Genomic DNA, 21,789 nt, shown 5'->3' on the forward strand with positions numbered 1-21,789 from the left:
CTCACGGTTTTGTCCCATAGGTGGAATGGAGAACTTCCCAGGAGGTCACCCATCCTAGAATTTCTCTCAAGCCAGCACGCTTAACCCTGGAGTTCTTCCAACTCTCCAGGCCATTCCACCAAAAGGCGCCTCTAGTGATTAGTTCCCCCATCTTATATATCTTTACTTTTTGAGCCCAAAACCATCTCAGTGCTTTGCCGATGTGAGATTTGCCTAAGGGACCTTTCTCCCCCCCTTTTGGGACTCAGCGTCCTCGCTGAGGTTTGCCCCACCATCGCCCAAGAGGACAAACGAGCGGCTTTGATACAAATTGTAATGATCGGGCTCCAACCACTAAAGGAATTGTCCGCTTTGGCCATAAGCCTCACGGTTTTGTCCCATAGGTGGAATGGAGAACTTCCCAGCCCTAGGATTTCTCTCAAGCGAGCACGCTTAACCTTAGAGTTCTTCCAACTCTCCAGGCCATTCCACCAAAAGGCGCCTCTAGTTATTAGTTCCCCCATTTTATATATCATTACTTTTTGAACCCAAGACCATCTCCGTGCTTTGCCGATGTGGGATTTGCCTAAGGGACCTACCTCCTGGGAAGTTCTCCATTCCACCTATGGGACAAAACCGTGAGGCTTATGGCCAAAGCGGAAAATTCCTCTAGTGGTTGTAGCCCGATCGTTACAATTGGTATCAGAGCCGCTAGCGTGTCCTCTTGGGCAATGGTGGGGCAAACCTCAGCGAGGACGCTAATTCCCGAAAGGGGGGGAGAAAGGTCCCTTAGGCAAATCTTACATCGGCAAAGCACAGAGATGGTTTTGGGCTCAAAAAGTAATGATATATAAGATGGGGGAACTAATCACTAGAGGCGCCTTTTGGTGGAATGGCCTGGAGAGTTAGAAGAACTCCAGGGTTAAGCGTGCTGGCTTGAGAGAAATCCTAGGATGGGTGACCTCCTGGGAAGTTCTCCATTCCACCTATGGGACAAAACCGTGAGGCTTATGACCAAAGCGGACAATTCCTCTAGTGGTTGGAGCCCGATCGTTACGCTAAAGCTATAGTGAGCTAACCTCTCTTACCCAATGGATCTATTGACCCAAACCAGTCGGATCTTGCAATTGAGAAGTCGAATGGAGGTTCCACAATGACAATGAGTAGATTGGCGATCGGAGAAGGGCTTGGGAGTCAAGTGGCCGAAAAATCTATTTTTGGCTTTCGGATTTTTTTTTTTTATAATAAACAGTAAACTAAAGGCAGAAAATTAACAAAGGTACATGGAAATTTGGGATGACATAGTGGAAGGGTGGGATTTTAGCAAGCAAAAACACAAATTTGAAGGCTTGAAAGTTTGTGGAAGCTAAAGAAATTTGGATTAATTTTGGGCTCTGATACCAAAATTGATGTATAACAAACAAAAACAAAAAACAAAACAAAGACCTATCTTTGGGAAAGAGAACTAATTCTCAAAATATTATTGATCTTATAAAATTGTCATAACAAAACTTGAAAAATAATGAGAACCTCTATGCCTATGTATAGTGTTTGAATAACCCTAATTAGGAATTTAAGGATTCCAAATTATTTAGGAATTAAAGAATCCTAATTTAATTAGGAACCTAATCTAATTAGGGATACACAATCATAAAAATCTTTAAAAATTCTTATTTTCTATATTTTTTCCTAAAGTAGGTACTCCTAAAATCTTTAAGAATATATTTTGCATCAAGCATACTCAAAAACCATTACTTTCATATTTCTATACAACTGTTCAACACATCTAAAACATTAACTTTAGGATAGTTCCCTTAAGGAACCTCTTTTACATGATCATATCATTTAACTTTAGCTACATCCTATTAATCACACTCAACTTTACTTTTCTTTTATTACTAAGTCTATCTTTGGTATTGAAATACCTAAGAGGGTATTTGATTACCCAGTAAACTTCCATTACATATCTCATGTTTAGTGTGATTAGTAGGACACTACTTCCCCTTTCATTACATTACTTATGCAACATATTTCAATTAATTATGGATAATACTTGACTAGTTGGTCTTACTCTTTTGGACTTTTTCATTTCACTAATTACATCTATTTCCTTTTAGGGAACTCCATATTAACTTCTTAATCTTATTCAATTATATTTTATGCTTTCAAATTTTATTATACTCTTATATTTCATTTTAAAGGAAACAACTCACTAACACATGTAACTATAGCACCATACTGGCAAGCACATTCACATTCTATCATACACTAGTTATACATGCCCACGCTATAAACATAAAAACATACATCCACTAAATATCATATACCTTAACATAATTACATACTTAGAACTTACTCTTTACACAAAAGACACTACATAATTACATAACTATCATAAATCTAACACTATTATAATAATTATCCTTATAATATGCCAAAGCTTCTTATGTTCTTGTACATCTGTTACCTATAAAACCTATTTTGGTTTAGGGGTGGGGGGGTCGGGGGGCAGGGGGCGGGGAAGCTGGGAGGCTCAGTAAGCATAAACTACTTAAAAGAATTATATAATTTTCATTACATAAACATGAGTGCCAAACACATGAATGCATCAATTCATCAAACATTTTCATACATGGCAGTCATGTCACCAGTGACTCCCCTATAACCAATGTGCCTGGCTCATATAAAAGCTCCTCGAGACTTCCTATTACTTTAACCAATATACCCAGCTCATATAGATGTGCCTTAGAACTTCCTCTTTTAAACATGACATGTGTCATGCATCAGGGGCCTCATAGGGTCCTAACCTGGTGCATAACATAACATAACATAACATGATTCCATATACCATTTGGGAGTTAGAGGGTCATTCATAATTTGACTCACATCATAAACATTTATGCAGCTGTAACAAAATATGATTTTACTGTATTATACCCTAGTATCAATGCATTTCATGATGCATGATTATGCTTGAAGGAATAATTACCATAATTAAAAAGAATTTAAAATTAAATTAAGCAATTTATACTTCCTTCTTGTAGAAGTTATCAATTATTCTTACCTTCTAAATCTGGTAAGTAGACTTTAACTTCCTATATGACCCCTAGGGTACTTTGACATTAACCTGACTTAAGGCTTGACTCCCTTGGACATTGATCACTAACTCTTTGATCAACTGGTGAATCAATAACACATCAATTCTAAATAAAAGACCCTCTAAAAACATTCTAAGAACCTTTAAATTTTAATTCTAGGTCAAAACAGAATATAAAATAGGATTTTGGGGCCTTGAAAATAGTTAAAGAAAGTTATTAGCAAAGGTAACTTCGGCTATCAAAGTCCTGACTCTAAATGCCTTTGATAGGCATCACCTATTTTGACTACCCAAGTAGGAAACTTCAGCTGCCAAAATCCATAATGCAATCTCCCCTTTAGAACAGTAGCTACTTCAGCTATCGAAGTCCATAATAAAATCTGCCCTTTAGAATAGTAGCTACTTTGGCTACCGAAGTCTAGAATCCCAAAAAACTTTTGAGAAGCAAAATCGACTCCAGCTATTGAAATAATGGCTTTCAGTAGTTGAACCTAGAAATTTCCAGAATTTCTAATTATTCTACAGAAAACATTTAACTCCCTCACTTGAGGTAGTCCATATATTCTACTGTTCTGATGACTAACGTCTATTAGGACAGCTAGGATGTCTGGAACTACATTTAAACTAGAGTGAGGAGACATAAATTGATTGAATAAACACCAAGTAAAATTAAGAAAAAATAAAAAAAATGAAATACTAAAAGGTTAAGGGAGCCGAGGTTCCGGCAATAGGTAACCCTAACGGGAAGTGACTGTGAATACAGTTGCCAACCCCAAACTTGTGGGGAAACCCTGTAAGATAAACATTGGGACTTAATTGAAAGATTTATGAGGTTTAAATAATAATAAAAATGTCAAGGAAATTCCAAGAAAATACAAGGAAATAAAGCCAATCGGTAAAGGTAATTATAACTCGATGAACACAACGAAGGGCATTTTGGTCATTTCACTCTCAGTGTTGAATCTTGACCTAAATTTCAATGAAAAAGAGTGAGAACAAAACATTTAAAATAAATTAAAATCATGAATTGTGTGATGGAAAAGAGAAACAAATAAAAGGAAATAGAAATTGAATTATGACATAAGCATTACCACATGATGACACAACCATGACCAAGCATGATGATATAATCACATAATTAAAACTTTAATTCAATTACATGAAGATAAATACATAGTAAGAGACAAAATTGTCTAAGAAAAACTATCTTCTTCCTTGTCCTTCTCCCATGGCTGAACCTCTTTCTTCCAAACCTTCCACCATTTCTTTCATTCAATGCTTCCTCTTCTCTTGATTCTCACCATATTTTCCATAATTATCTTCACTAAAATTTATCACAAGACCTTGATTAAGAGTTTGGAGTAAAAAGAAGATAAGGAATTGAAGTTTGGGAAGCTTGGAATTGGCTCAAGTTGAGGTTAGTGCAAGATTACCCCTACCTTTTTTCTTCAAACATTGTAAGCATGTTGAAATGAGTTGGAATGACATGAAAATTGAAGAAAATGATGTGTCACACCCTACACCTTAGTAAGATGTAACATGATCCCATAGTACATCTAATGATTTACCGTACTTCGCCTACCGGTAACCCATTAAATATACTACAATGGATTTTAAAACCATTTTCTTACATTTTGAAAGTGGTGACCATTTTGGCAGGAAATAAAAACATTTAATTGAAGTTTGAAAACTAGTTAAGATTTTTAACCCATTTTATTTTTTTGCAAATTTTATAAAAATTTCGACAGAGTGCCGTCTGTATTTGGGAAAAACAGTTCTTCAAAACCTATGAAAAATACTTCCAAATAATTAATTTCAACACCATTTGCAACCACCAAACTTCAAATCAACAGCAATAGCAACACTTCAATTCAAAATTCAAATTTCAAATCAAGAATTGATATCTCAAAATATTGCATAAACTCATGCACATTGCATTCTAAGTATTTAATCTACATTCATAAGTTAATTTACAGTCGCAAAATCTCAAAAATAATATTATTATACATTGACTGTACAACTGCTCAATCTACCTTAATACATATGACACTAAACCATTTACATCAAAATAATTACAAAGGTATTAACAAATACTCGTACTAAAATTCTTCAACTGTGCTCCTCTCTGACTGTAGCAGCTCACTCTGCTGCTATGTCCTTTTCTCTATCTGCGACAGCAAAGAAAGCTCTTGCTGAGTATAAAAATACTCAGAGGTGCACAATAAATATAAAATGCAAAATATAAAACATTTGTTAATAATTCATAGTTCAAATATTTCACAATCACATTTCACAAATATTTTTCAAATCACATTTAAACATTTCACAAATTTCAAAACTTAATATAACACAAATTTGATCAAACAATTTAATAAAATGTGATTGGCTGACCCACTCACATTCTGGAGTGCTGGGGCTTCTTCTCGGGCCATAGCCTCGACAGATTGCTCTACGAAATGATCTCCCTCTTTCATTCCATTTTCTAGAAATTTTCTACTCTCCGATAACAAACACAAGGAGGTTGATCTCCGTTAGTGCATATTCATGATGTAAATATATCATATGTATCAATTAAAGACATTTGAGCAGTTGTACTTATCAAAGAAATATTCACATACATAGTCAAAATTTATTGCAAAACCATGCTTTGATACCACTAAACATGTCATACCCTACACCTTAGTAAGATGTAACATAATCCCATAGTACATCTAACGATTTACCATACTTCACCTACCAGTAACCCATTAAATATACTACAAGGGATTTTAAAACCATTTTCTTACATTTTGGAAGTGGTGACCATTTTGGTAGGAAATAAAAACATTTAATTGAAGTTTGAAAACTAGTTAAGATTTTTGTCCCATTTTATTTTTTTGCAAATTTTATAAAAATTTCGACAGAGTACCGTCTATATTTGGGAAAAACAGTTCTTCAAAACCTGTGAAAAATACTTCCAAATAATTAATTTCAACCCCATTTGCAACCACTAAACTTCAAATCAATAGAAATAGCAACACTTCAATTCAAAATTTAAATTTCAAATCAAGAATTGATATCTCAAAATATTTCATAAACTCATGCACATTGCATTTTAAATATTTAATCTACATTCATAAGTTAATTTACAGACGTAAAATCTCAAAAATAATATTATTATAAATTGACTGTACAATTGCTCAATCTACCTTAATACATATGACACTAAACCATTTACATCAAAATAATTACAAAGGTATTAACAAATACTCGTACTAAAATTCTTCAACTGTGCTCCTCTCTGACTGTAGCAGCTCACTCTGCTGCTATGTCCTTTTCTCTATCTGCGACAGCAAAGAAAGCTCTTGCTGAGTATAAAAATACTCAGAGGTGCACAATAAATATAAAATATAAAATATAAAACACTTGTTAATAATTCATAGTTCAAATATTTCACAATCACATTTCACAAATATTTTTCAAATCACATTTAAACATTTCACAAATTTCAAAACTTAATATAACACAAATTTGATCAAACAATTTAATAAAATGTGATTGACTGACCCACTCACATTCTGGAGTGCTGGGGCTTCTTCTCAGGCCTTAGCCTCGACAGATTGCTCTACGAAATGATCTCCCTCTTTCATTCAATTTTCTAGAAATTTTCTACTCTCCGATAACAAACACAAGGAGGTTGATCTCCGTTAGTGCATATTTATGATGTAAATATATCATATGTATCAATTAAAGATATTTGAGCAGTTGTACTTATCAAAGAAATATTCACATACATAGTCAAAATTTATTGCAAAACCATGCTCTGATACCACTAAACATGTCACACCCTACACCTTAGTAAGATGTAACATAATCCCGTAGTACATCTAACGATTTACCGTACTTCACCTACCGGTAACCCATTAAATATACTACAAGGGATTTTAAAACCATTTTCTTACATTTTGGAAGTGGTGACCATTTTGGTAGGAAATAAAAACATTTAATTGAAGTTTGAAAACTAGTTAAGATTTTTGTCCCATTTTATTTTTTTGCAAATTTTATAAAAATTTAAATGAGTAAATCTATATTTGGGAAAAACAGTTCTTCAAAACCTGTGAAAAATACTTCCAAATAATTAATTTCAACCCCATTTGCAACCACTAAACTTCAAATCAACAGCAATAGCAACACTTCAATTCAAAATTTAAATTTCAAATCAAGAATTGATATCTCAAAACATTTCATAAACTCATGCACATTGCATTTTAAATATTTAATCTACATTCATAAGTTAATTTACAGACGTAAAATCTCAAAAATAATATTATTATAAATTGACTGTACAACTGCTCAATCTACCTTAATACATATGACACTAAACCATTTACATCAAAATAATTACAAAGGTATTAACAAATACACGTACTAAAATTCTTCAACTGTGCTCCTCTCTGACTGTAGCAGCTCACTCTGCTGCTATGTCCTTTTCTATATCTGCGATAGCAAAGAAAGCTCTCGTTGAGTATAAAAATACTCAGTGGTGCACAATAAATATAAAATGCAAAATATAAAACATTTGTCAATAATTCATAATTCAAATATTTCACAATCACATTTCACAAATATTTTTGAAATCACATTTAAACATTTCACAAATTTCAAAACTTAATATAACACAAATTTGATCAAACAATTTAATAAAATGTGATTGACTGACCCACTCACATTCTGGAGTGCTGGGGCTTCTTCTCGGGCCTTAGCCTCGACAGATTGCTCTACAGAATGATCTCCATCTTTCATTCCATTTTCTAGAAATTTTCTACTCTCCGATAACAAACACAAGGAGGTTGACCTCCGTTAATGCATATTCATAATGTAAATATGTCATATGTATCAATTAAAGACATTTGAGCAATTGTACTTATCAAAGAAATATTCACAGACATAGTCAAAATTTATTCCAAAACCATGCTCTAATACCACTAAACATGTCACACCCTACACCTTAGTAAGATGTAACATAATCCCGTAGTACATTTAATGATTTACCGTACTTCGCCTACCGGTAACCCATTAAATATACTACAAGGGATTTAAAACCATTTTCTTACATTTTGGAAGTGGTGACCATTTTGGTAGGAAATAAAAACATTTAATTGAAGTTTGAAAACTAGTTAAGATTTTTGTCCCATTTTATTTTTTTGCAAATTTTATAAAAATTTCGACAGAGTGCCGTCCGTATTTGGGAAAAACAGTTCTTCAAAACTTGTGAAAAATACTTCCAAATAATTAATTTCAACCCCATTTGCAACCACCAAACTTTAAATCAACAGCAATAGCAACACTTCAATTCACAATTCAAATTTCAAATCAAGAATTGATATCTCAAAACATTTCATAAACTCATGCACATTGTATTTTAAATATTTAATCTACATTCATAAGTTAATTTACAGACGCAAAATCTCAAAAATAATATTATTATACATTGATTGTACAACTGCTCAATCTACCTTAATACATATGACACTAAACCATTTACATCAAAATAATTACAAAGGTATTCACAAATACTCGTACTAAAATTCTTCAACTGTGCTCCTCTCTGACTGTAGCAGCTCACTCTGTTGCTATGTCCTTTTCTATATCTGCGATAGCAAAGAAAGCTCTCGCTGAGTATAAAAATACTCAGTGGTGCACAATAAATATAAAATGCAAAATATAAAACATTTTTCAATAATTCATAGTTCAAATATTTCACAATCACATTTCACAAATATTTTTCAAATCACATTTAAACATTTCACAAATTTCAAAACTTAATATAGCACAAATTTGGTCAAACAATTTAATAAAATGTGATTGGCTGACCCACTCACATTCTGGAGTGCTGGGGCTTCTTCTTGGGCCTTAGCCTCAACAGATTGCTCTACGGAATGATCTCCCTCTTTCATTCCATTTTCTAGAAATTTTCTACTCTCCGATAACAAACAAAAGGAGGTTGACCTCCGTTAGTGCATATTCATGATGTAAATATGTCGTATGTATCAATTAAAGACACTTGAGCAGTTGTACTTATCAAAGAAATATTCACATACATAGTCAAATTTTATTGCAAAACCATGCTCTGATACCACTAAACATGTCACACCCTACACCTTAGTAAGATTTAACATAATCCGTAGTACATCTAATGATTTACCGTACTTCACCTACCGATAACCCATTAAATATACTACAAGGGATTTTAAAACCATTTTCTTACATTTTGGAAGTGGTGACCATTTTAGTAAGAAATAAAAACATTTAATTGAAGTTTGAAAACTAGTTAATATTTTTGTCCCATTTTATTTTTCACTTCTTTTTCATTTCTTTTTCATTTACCTCTTCAATTTAAATCTAAATTTCAAAATTTTCATTTCTCAAATTTTATTGAACAGTTAGGTCAGGAGTCAGCTCTAGGGGTAAATTGACCAAATTGCCCCTCGCTGGTTCAATCTGGTTTGCAAGTTATTTGATATTTCTTCCGGATCCCTGACCTAATTATTTGACCAGCTTAACAACTCTTTTTTGTGATTTTCTCTTTTCCACTGTGTTTGCAATAGTCCTAAGGACCGCAGCGTCACATTTTTCGATTCAAAATTCGAGTTAAGACTGACCTCGCAGTCACTTCCTGGGAAGGTCACCCATCTCTGTGACTCTTAGCTCATTTAACTTCTTATTTACTGTTTTTCTTATTTATACTTAACTAATTGATAATTACTAATTATTTGTGTTAAGGGCTTATCTAGCTGTCTTAGACATGGTTCTAATCCCCTTAATTATCCAGACCGACACCGGTCACCGGAATAATGAAATATACCAGGCTATGCACATAGGGGTGTTACATGATGAGTATATGAGGAGATGAATTTTTGGCAACCATGGAAGAAATTGGAATTTGATGATTTTGGTTGAATTAAATTTGTTAGGTATTAGTGATTGATGAGTGTACATGTCTTAAAAGTTGCATGTTATGAGTTTGCATGAGTTGAGAATTTTGGTAGCTAGGGTTTTGACCCAAAATTTAGGGTTTTGCAAATTGATGCCTAATTGACATTATTGAGACCATTTATTGACTATTTGAAGTGCAATGAATGTGATTGAAGCTTGGTAGTTGGATGAAATTAAGATTAGAAGTGCTGAATTTCTTGTGCAGGGAATTCTAAACCTTGAGTCTAGTATGGTTATGTGGCCATAAGTAGAGCCACATTGCTCCAATTGGTGTGAGGCTTATTGGAGATGAAACTTAGGACATAAAGCTACATTTTTTGTGTGGAGACCCTACCCAGAAACTGAACCTAACATGACCTAAAATTGGCTTGAATTTGGGTAACCACTTGCTAGACCTGGAAAGATGACCATATGAATAGTAAATGTTCAAATGGGCATAACTCACTCTAGGAAGGTCAGAATGACTTGATTCTTGTGCCAATGGAAAGGTTAGACATAGGAGCACATTTTTCATGGAGAACACAGAGCCCAATTCTGAATCTAACCCAACCAATTTGCTAAACAAAGTTAGGTCAACAATTCTAATTAGAACTAGAACCTGACCTGAAATTTTGGACTTTGACTTACCCAACCAGTTTTGGAAAAAATGCCATAACTCAGTCCACAAAGCTGCAAATATAGTGATTCTAAAGCTAAAATCTCCATAAGACCTAAAACTACAATTTTGGTATTTTGACCGAAACCCAAAACCTAATGAAACTTGACCAAATTGTTAGGATAATTCAGTATCCCAAATCCTGAAAATTTAACTAAATTGTCACTTGACCCTCGAATAGTATTTATATCATATCTCCCACTAGAAAACTCCAATTGGGATGAGCCTAACTGTTCTGAAAACTTAAGAAATAGGAATCCAACTTTGATTCAGGAACTTTCTTTAAATTTTGAGCGTAAAGACCATAAAATGAGAATCAAATATACTAACCTGAACTTGAAATCCTGAAGGCAAAGGGTTCAGGAGTCCAGGTCAGTTAATTGGCCATAACTCACCCTACATAACCTAAAAAATTGTGATTCTTGAACCTGAGTAACCCTAAGACATAGGGGAACAACTCATATGAAGGAAATTAGATTTAAAAATAATTGTAGCATGCTTAAATGATTAAACAAAATTTGACCCCAGAATCTACCTGGTTTTGGAACCATAAAAGGTCAATGGACCAGTCTTGGAAAATTGACAATACTTGGGTTCTAAAACTCCAAATTGAGAGATTCAAAAAGAGAAATCAAAGTTTAAACATAGAGAAGGAAGTGGTTAAACAAACCCTACATCTTAGCCAAATTGCTAGGCAAAGATAGGGGACAGAATCTGGACCTTAAGAAAGGTTCATGAAATTTCCTATAGAGCACTAATAGTGCAGAACATGAAATAATAAGTCCATAAATATTTAATAACACTAAATTACCCAACGTATACCTAGACTTGTGTATATAGCTTGGATCAATTGGTATACCAATTAGGGACTACAGATAGCAGTACTACCCACATGAGCGATCATTGGTAGACAATATATGTTTAATATGGTTGTTCTACAGGCTTTATGTCTGCCCGTTAGCCATTGTACCTGATATGATTTCTGGCTTTATGTCTGCCCACTGGCCTTGTGCCTAATATGATAGATGTATATATGATAGACATACGGATGTCTAACTAGTATACTGTAACACCATCATTTGTATAGCCTGGTATATTTCACTGTTTCGGTGACCGGTGTCGGTCCGGGCAATTAAAGGGATTAGAACCATACTTAAGACAACTAGATAAACTATAAACACAAATAATTAGTAATGTCCAATTAGTTAAGTATAAATAAGAAAAACAGAACATAAGAAGTTAAACGAGCTAAGAGTCACAACGATGGGTGACCGTCTCGGGAACGACTGCGAAGCCATTTTAAACTCAAATTTCAAACCGTAAAATGTGACGCTGAAGTCCTTAGGACCATTACGAATACAGTGGAAAAGAGAAAATCATGAAAAAGAACTGTTAAGCCGGTCAAATAATTAGGTCAGAGAGCCGGAAGAAATATGAAATTAATTACAAATCGGGATGAACTGGCGAGGGGCAATTTGGTCAATTGACCCCGAGAGATGACTCCTGACTAACTGTCAAATAAAATCGGAGAAAAGAAAATTTCGGAATCGAGAATTAAATTAAATAACTAATAGAAAAAAAAAAGTTGAAAAAGGTGATGACATCATCATGATGAGGCAACTATGACTTCATAATTAATTTTAATTTAATTAACTAATTGACTAAGTCAAATTAAAGAATAAAAACAAAATTGAAAAGCCAAATTTTATCTTCTTCTTCTTCTTTTTTTTCTCTTTCCCATAGCTTCTCATCTCTCTCCCTTTTCTCACTAAATCCTCCATGGCTACTTAATTTCAAGCTTTTAAAGCTTGAATCAACCCCATAAATCCCACAATTTTCCTAAATAAAACTTGTTCTTGGATCTTGGCAAGCCTATTGAGAAAGAAATTTGAAGGAAAATAAAAAGAAAATTGAAGCTTTGGGAATACTTCCTTAAAGGTTAGTCAAGAATCCTCTCAATTCTCCTTATATTCATGAAATTGCACTTGAAGTGAACTAGTATTGATGAAAATAAAATAAAAACAACATATTTAGGAATATAGTGAAACTCAACCAGCTTAGAGGTAACTTGAAATTGATGGATTTTGATACAATTAAAAGGGTAGGCAAGCTTGATTGAAGGTGTAGTTGAGGTTTATATAGTTTAGTTGCATGAAATGAGCTAAACATGGAAGTTAGGGTTTTGGACATTAGGGTTTAGAGACCAAAAATATGAGAAACTTATAAATGGTGTCTTTGACCTAATTTGAAGTGAGAAATGGTCATTTGTGACCTAATTAAGTGTATTAGAAGTGTTGGAATTAAAGTTAAATTCAGATTGGGTATGCACCATGACCAAAAGTCAAATTTGAGGGACCAAAAATAGAATTTTACAAGTCCAATTGGTATGGGACCAATTGGGACTAAAAATAGGCACTAAATGACATAATTTTCATTTAGGAAGCATGCCCAAAAAGTTACCAAAACCTAGTGAACAAATTGACCAAAGTTGAGAAATCACAGTCTGCTTCTGCACAAACTGACCAAATGAACAGTATTTGTTCATTTGGTCATAACTCAAGCTAGGCAGGTCAAAATGACCTGAAATTTTACCAGAGGTTAGATGAGATATAGATCTAAAACTTTCATGAAGAACACAAACTCAAATTATGCCATTAACACACTCAAATTACTGAGCAAATTTGGTGACCTGAACCTGCAGAACTGCAGATTTGCCATATGAATAGTAAAGTTTCAATGGCTATAACTCTCTTTAAAAAACTCCGATTTAGGTGATTCTTAAACCAATGGAAACCTAAGACATAGTAGAACATTTAATATGAAGAAAATTAGACCAAATTATGGGCTTAACTTGATCAACTTGCTGAACGAAGTTGGAGCAATAAATTTGCAGAACCAAATTCTGTAGCATGAACAGTAAATGTAATTTGCTTATAACTTGAGCTACAAAACTCCAATTGGGGTGATTCAAAAAAGGAGAATAAACTTAAGACAATAGGAAACATTTTCTATGAAGAAAGTTTTGCCAAATTCCAACAGTAAACTGACTAATGAAACAGTACAATTAGGGACACCAAAACTGAAAATTTGGCCATTTTACCTAAAAGACCTAAGTTTTGAGAAAATGACCAAAACTAACAAGTTTAGTGACCAAAATATGGTATGTGGGTGAAGTTAGAGTTCCCATACCTATTAAGCCTTAGAAAGTCAATAATTTGACTTAAATAGTGTAGTGAATAGTAACCCGAAACACAAAATTTCAAGAACGTCGAGTTTAGCACGTTAGAGCTAGGTAAAATTGAAGTTAAATTTATTTTTAAATTTATGCTAAGTTATGGTACTGAAACACTGTAAAATTGTGTGTTTCAGTTGAAAAGAATACCGGGAAGGAACCCGAGGAACCGAGTCAAGGCCAAGAGGCGACTCGCTTGAGGTTTGTGCACAACGTATACTTTTTATAATTATCTTCTGCATACTGTTTTGAACAATGTGAAATATTGAATTATGGCATTCTTATGATGTTTGATTTAAATTGTGAAAGTTATTGTGTATTTTTGAAATGACAATGTTTAGCAAATTGTTAAGATAAGTTTTAAAACCACAGTGTCATGACCATATATTTGAACACCTCACTAGCACGACTAGTGGGGGTAATTAGTTTCGAATTTTGATTCCTTCTCTGGAGAAGTATTGAGGTGTGCCAGTAGAAGAGGATGTGAATGGATATCCATATATTTGAGCTAGCTAGCCTTGTGATGTGATTTCTCTTTAGCCTCTGGCTATTGAGATTCTATTTGTTTCGAATGGCATGATCTAACTGTGGGTTTTATGAAATGTGTTTTGATACTTCAAAATGAACTTGGTTTGCATTAAAATTTCATAATTCATGCTTTGTGTTTAATGCTCATGTTTAGACAAATTTTTGAATAAATGTGATTTATATTCTGCATAAAGATTATTTTAGTATATTGTGCACCACTGAGTCCTAGTACTCAGCGATAGCTTTTATTGATGTCGCAGATTTAGAGACTAGAGGAGCAGCAGACTGAGCTGCTAAAGATTGAGGATCATTCAGCTTGAAGTCTTCGGGTATAATTTATACCCTAACTGTAAATATTTCTTTTGATGTATATATTGCACATAAATGTATGGACATGTAAAAATGAGTCTTGAGCAGTTTGTATAAAATTTGTATAAAGTTGTAATATATATTGTAGTTTGAAATTCTCTTAATGTAAATTTTGTAATGATATATCTAAATTGTTTTGTCTCTAATGAAATATGAATGGAACTATTTTATTTAATTTGAATGAAATGGATTGCTAGTATTTTGATGATCATTGGATAGTGGATTTGAAATTTGAAAGTTGATAAATGTGTTAAGAAATTGATTGAGATTGAGTATGAAATTAAAGCAGTTGTTGAGAAAAATTTTTAGAAGTGTTTTTTTACAGATATTTGAAGAACTGTTTTCTCAAAATACAGAGGGAACTCTGTCAAAATTTTTATAAAATTTGCGGAAAAAATAAAATAGACCAAAAATATTAACTAGATTTACTTTTAATCATATGTTTTAAATATCTATTAGAAAATGCTCACCACTTGTCAAAAGTAAGAAAATTGTTTAAAATTCCTTGTAGGGTACTTAATGAGTTATCGATAGGTGAAGTTCGGTAGTTCATTAGGTATTCTACGGGATCATGTTATGCCTTACAGAGGGGTAAGGTGTGACATATACTCCCGTGTATCCAGTTTTTATAGTCTGTTATAGGTTACTTGGGCACTGATATAAATTTAATAAGACTGAATATGAAATAAATGAATAGAAAAGATCCTGATAAACTTATTTACTTCCAAAGTTCAATAAACATGTAAATGACTCCAAATTCATGAAATCTGCATTTCTTTATGAAATTATATATGGACTAATTATCTTTAATTATTTAGTTATTTTTACTTTAATTTATGAACCACTAAGCAATTCGCTTAGCGCGTTGGTTTATCACGCGTGGGTACTGGAGACCAGTAGCAGCAGTAATTCTCTGATAGAGAGTTTGATCAGATCTATATTAGAGTTGGAGTCACCTCAGCTATGCACTTGGTAGGGCCCATGATTACATGTTTTGTACTTTTTGTTCATTGTACATAAGTAAAAGATGTAATTCATTTTGAGACTGTATAATAAATTGTAAATTATTGTATATGAATTTTATATGAATGAAATGAAAGGTATTTACTTGAAATGAATATGAGAAATTTTTATAAGCAAACAATGATATGATATGATGCATGGAAAAATGAGATGGGTATAAACTATTTTTAACAGGTGAATAGTGGAACCTGCCAAAAGCTGATAAAACAGGGGAAACTCTGTCCTGATCTCCATAAAAATAAAATATGGTTAAAAAAAATTTCAACATATGGGATAATATAAATAAATAGAATTTAAATTAATAATGTACATGACAAGATAAGATAGGGTGCCCCGACACTGAATGTAGCACACTTGGCTCAGCTACACTGTAGACCGGGTTAGGAGTGTTGCAAAACAAGACTCAAAAACATATCAATTCATGATCAAAATCCCAAAAAACTTAAACTAAACATATAAACATGCAATAAACTAATCAACTAACCTTTTCAAACATAAAAACACAACATGCAACAAGGTTTTGCAAAGAAAATCTCATAATATCCAAAACAATTCCTCTAACCCCATCAAATTGTTCAAACCATCCAAAATCAAAACTTTGCCTAAGGGAGCATTAGAAGAACTAAATTATTTTGCATGTGCAAGATTTTAAATAAAGATTAAGGTTTAAACCTAAAATTTCAAAAAATCCCTAAATTAACCTAAACCCTTGACATGCGTGAATCAAAATACAGCACATCTATACAAAAATAACAAGAAAAGAATAAATCTTTAAAAAGAAAACAATAAATTACATTTGATCTTGAACATTAACACCCAAGACCTTAGGAGACTCTTAGAGGTCCGAGACTCGTGTCTTCTTCAAATTTACTCAAAGGCACAAATCAAAGGGCAAATCTAAAAGATTTCTCATGCATGTTCAAAAAAACAACAAAGATTTTGATTAGTAAGCTAGGAAGCTTAGAAAAGAAAGAAAAACTTGAAACTTAGACAGGGGGAGAGAAACTTACCAATTTCTCTCTCCCTTTCATGACTAGAGGTACTATTTATACCATGCTAAACTATAGGACTTTTGGCTGTTGACTTTTACTTTCTACTACCAAAAGTCAACTTCGGTTATTAAAATTAACCTTTGACTACCAAAAACCACTTCTTTGACTTTTCTTCCTTTCTCCTCCCCTCTTACTCTTGAAAACTCCATCCCACAAAGGCGGGGTGTTATAATCTATCCCCCCTTCAACAACTGAAAGCGAGAAAAAGAGAAAACATTTCTTTTTGAAAACAATTCATAATACCAAGGTGAAAAGCAAAATTCACATAGAAACACATCTCCTTACTAGTGTTAGGGAGTTTCCTTTTATATGCTAAGCTATGACATTTCTCCATCCTTCCATTTAATGATTATTCTTGGCATTGGAAATTCCACAAACACAAGACACATCATATATATATTCTAATCATAAACTTCTTATATCTTTTAACTTGTTTCTTATTTCATTTTTTCCTAGAAACTTCCTTTCTCAACTTCTCTTTTCTTACATATTACATCCTTTTCTGCTATTATCTATTCTACTACTAACCATCTTACCTCTTTTGGTGGTACTAAAGCAACCCATTATGCTTCTGTTGCCTTTTGGCATGAATGGGAGGTAAGTCTCAAGTTCAGTTCGAGCAAGCAGTCCTTTAATTTTCTCAAACAATCATTTACATTTCCTGCACAAATTTACAATTTCTTTAGCAATTATTTTATTTTTCAGTCAAGCTCTCAATTTACTTTTTAATGCATAGATTTATTGTTCTGCAATTAATCCTTTAATTTTCTGTGAAGTTCTCAATTTACTTTTCAGTCCAATGATCAATTTAATTTTCTTGCAAAGATTTACATTTTCTCAAGCTCTCAATTTAGCCTTCAGTCAAACTCAATTTATTTTTTTAATGCAATCATTTATAATTTTCGCAATGAACAGTCTTTATTTACTAAACACAATTTATTTTTCAATGCAAAAGCTTTCAATTAATTTGCCTAGCAACCAATTTCTTTTTCAAATTTCTCGAAGCTGAACAAGTAGAGATGTTAGGGAACCCAATAGAAAATTCGGTCCTTTATTTCTCGCCAATCGTTTTGATTGGATGTTAGATTGGCTCAACCATGTTGACAATTAGGATCATATGCATCCCTAGCACGTCCGAATTCAACTCTCACATGCGAAAAAGGTTATACATGCTTTTGACACACTTAATTGAGTAAAATCAATTTTGTGCAGAAACAAACACTAAAATAAAAGTTCTATTTTATATAGAAAATATTCCTTCATCTTATTAAAGAAGATTTCTAAATCCACTAAAATTTTGAATCACAAATCTAATATAAATCTTTCATTTTTCTCTCTTTTTTCTAAGAATATTTATGTAGCGTAGTTTTTCCATGGAATCAATTGATTAATAACTTTCAGAATATCTTTTGTCAATAATATTAATAATAAATTTAAAAGAAAAATCATTCTTTCAATTTCTTTAAAGTTCAGTAGAAAGTTTAAGTAAAATCTGTTATTTGATATGCCTACTAGTTTATTGCAACAATTTATACTTTTGACGTAGCAGAGATATGGAAACTCATGGTTACAGGCAAATCATCCAAGAAATAAATATTGTAAATTTTATAAAATACTTGAAGTATGTGCTTCCTCACTCATATAGATATGACTTCGCATTTATGTGATTATAAAGAACATTAAAATTTATTATTCTAAGCATTCCTAATAATTTCTCTATAAATAATGCATGGAAGAGTAATTGACAAATGAATGTACTCATTTGGCATGGCCTTGTGAAATATACCTTAAGAAAAAATCAAGATTAGAATCAGATGATCCCCGTTCAGAAATTGCTGCTTGACAAGCCTCTTGAACTTCTTTTGCTTTTTCTCTCATTTCAATTACTTCAGTATTTTCTTTATCCATAAAACTCTGCACAAGTTTTGCAATTTCTTCTCTTGTTACCAAGTTTTCACCTTCAAACCCTTGTTTCACTCGCCACCCAATCTTCCAATCATCCATAATTTTTTTACTATTGGAAGTTTGATCCCAAATTATAGGAGAAGCAAGCATTGGAACTCCAGCAAAAGCAGCTTCTAAAGTAGAATTCCAACCACAATGTGTCCAAAAACCACCAACAGAACGATGACACAAAACTCTCAATTGATCACACCATGGAACCACTAATCCCAAATCCCCACAACCATCTTCAAATGCACTTTTCACCACGAGATACCCACAAGAACCTAACGCCACTGTTTCTCACCCCAGCTACAATTTCATCCATTTGGGCACTTGAAACTGAAAGGAAGCTTCCCATTGAGACATATAACACAGAATTTTTGGGTTGAGAATTTAGCCACTGTAAGTATTCAGGGACTTTTTGATCATCACTAGTAGCTAAATTAGAATTGGGATCTAGCTCAAAATAAGGTACCATAGGACCTAAAGGGTAGAGTGGAAAACAAAAATTCATTTTTAAAGCATCAATAACTGATGGTTCAAGCTTGTAAGCAGAAGTGAATAGAAGGTATTGTGCTTTAGACACCATTGAAACAGACTTCAGCGCTTTGTAAAGAGTTTGTCTGCCAATTCCATTAAAGATTGTAGGAAAATCTAATAGACGTGTCGGCGGAATTCCAGGGATGTAATCCACACGCTCTTCTCCTCTTTCTACTTGCCAATTGAAATGTTTAAATGAAATTATAAATTTCACTAAAAAAATCAAAATCCAATAATGAATGTCGTAATTATAAACTTCATTTTATATAAGAATGAATTTAACAATTAATCAAATATTTGCATCATTCATGCACTCATTTTATGCAAGTTTCAATACAAACATTTAATATAACTGTTATTAAATTTATTCTCATATAAAATCAAACTTATATTAGACATAGCTAGAGATGACAATTATTATATTCAAACTTAAATCCTATTATTATTCTCAATATGTAAATCTATCTCAAATTCAATTAAAATTTATTTTAAATTATCCAAACTCGTCCTAAATTCAATTTTTAAAAATATCTGAACCCATTTAAATTTTATTTTTTAATTATTAATCCACTAAAAAATATATTTTTAGTAATAATTTATATTTTAAAAAATAATTCTATAAATTATTTAAATTCTATTTATTTAAAATTTAATACATAAAAATTTATAAATATTATTATAAAAAATATATTTACATTTAATTATTTATTTATAGAAACTTATTTAGATAATAAGTGCTGCAAAATCCAAAACTAACTCAAATTCAAAAAAAATTATTTATTAAATTTGAACTCATATCAAATCGAATTATATACATCAAACTATTATATACTTCACTGAACTCATCTCAAATCTGCTCATATACTTCATCTGAGTAGAATTTCATCTATTACTCCAAAATGTCGATTTATAATAATAATAATAATAATAATAACAAATAATATATTTTGAACTTAATAGCATTAAAGTCATATTTAAAGTTATTGGGTCTTGAATTCTGATCAAAATCCAAAATCAGTCTTTTTATTGTTAATATAATTAAGTCATAAAAATTTGACATAAAATTTAATAATGTAAACTCTATTTAGTCAGAACCAAGATTTATTTAATTGCTTCAATTATGAGCTCATTTGCTTATAAAGTTAATTTTGGGGTGATTTGCCACTTGAACTTACCATCAATCTCTCCCGATTTGTTGGATTGTTAAATTAAAAAAATTGATAAATTAAATAAGCCAGTAGTTGTACATACCGGACAACGAGATCGGAAAATGCCCATATCCGACGAGGAGATCAAAATTGTGCAAGATATAAAATACTGTAGCTGACATTGTCCAAAGAGAAGCAACCGGAATATTCCTCCGATTCCCAACTCCGATCACCCAATCCAAGTAAGTATCGGCTATAATAGCATTCACCGGCAAATCAAGCCGATCAAGAAGTTGCTCGAAAGGAGCTTCCATCTTTGTAGCAACTGCTTCCAAGAAACCTGGAAAATCCTTAGCACGAGGGTATGACATTAGGGATCGTATTCAAGTGGATTTTACTTGGCAAGATATAGGACCTAAGGAAGCTCTTCCACTCTTCGGTGACCACCAACGAAACGACAACATCAGGATGCTTAAATGACATAAGCTTGCAGAGATTGATCATGGGATTTATATGACCTCTGCCAGGATAAGGCATCGCCACCAAATGGAAGGAGGTGCCGCCGGTGCTAATTGGGCTCACTTTGACGTCTTCCATGGCTGCTTTTTGAATACTGGAACTTCAACCAGGAAAAAAAAAGCGCAGATGGTGAATGTGTAGGTGATGTCGTTTTGTTTTAATTTTTAGGGAAACCGGCGCCTATTAATAGAGCCTCATCGAGGGCGGAGGCGTGGTCTCCCTTCCTTCCGCAAAAGTTTTCAATAGAAAAAATACAATTTAATTCCCATGTGTTAAAGAAAATTAAATATTCATTCATTGAATTTTAAAAAATATATTATTTAATTATATATTTTATCTTCATTAAACTTATTAGTATTTTCATTAAATTTTTTGATAATTAATATATTTTAATATTAATTAAACTATTATTTAATTATTTTATTTTAGAAAAAACTTATTAATTGATCTCGTATTTTAAAACATACTATTATTCAATTTCTATATTTTAAAGAAATTAATTAATTAATCCATTTATTTTAAAAAACACAATATTTTGAAAATATTATTTTGGCTAATTTTTATTCCTTGTCATTGAATTTTGGAATTGTTTCAGTACCATCCCTCAAATTCAATTTGAATAACAAATTCTTTAACTTTAATTTGATACAACTTAAAGTCCCTTTGATCAGTTTTTGATGATTACTCTGACCAAAAGCTGATCGTCGTGAATTACCATAATAATAATA

The 21,789-nt window shown here is 32.4% G+C and overlaps 1 pseudogene; it reads right to left on the reverse strand.

The window, feature by feature from the left end:
- Positions 1–18,410: 18,410 nt before the first annotated feature.
- Positions 18,411–21,269, reverse strand: LOC110636149 (UDP-glycosyltransferase 87A1-like; annotated as a pseudogene).
- Positions 21,270–21,789: the final 520 nt, after the last annotated feature.

This window comes from Hevea brasiliensis, chromosome 16 (assembly GCF_030052815.1).
Source record: "Hevea brasiliensis isolate MT/VB/25A 57/8 chromosome 16, ASM3005281v1, whole genome shotgun sequence".
NCBI classification, from domain to species: domain Eukaryota; kingdom Viridiplantae; phylum Streptophyta; class Magnoliopsida; order Malpighiales; family Euphorbiaceae; genus Hevea; species Hevea brasiliensis.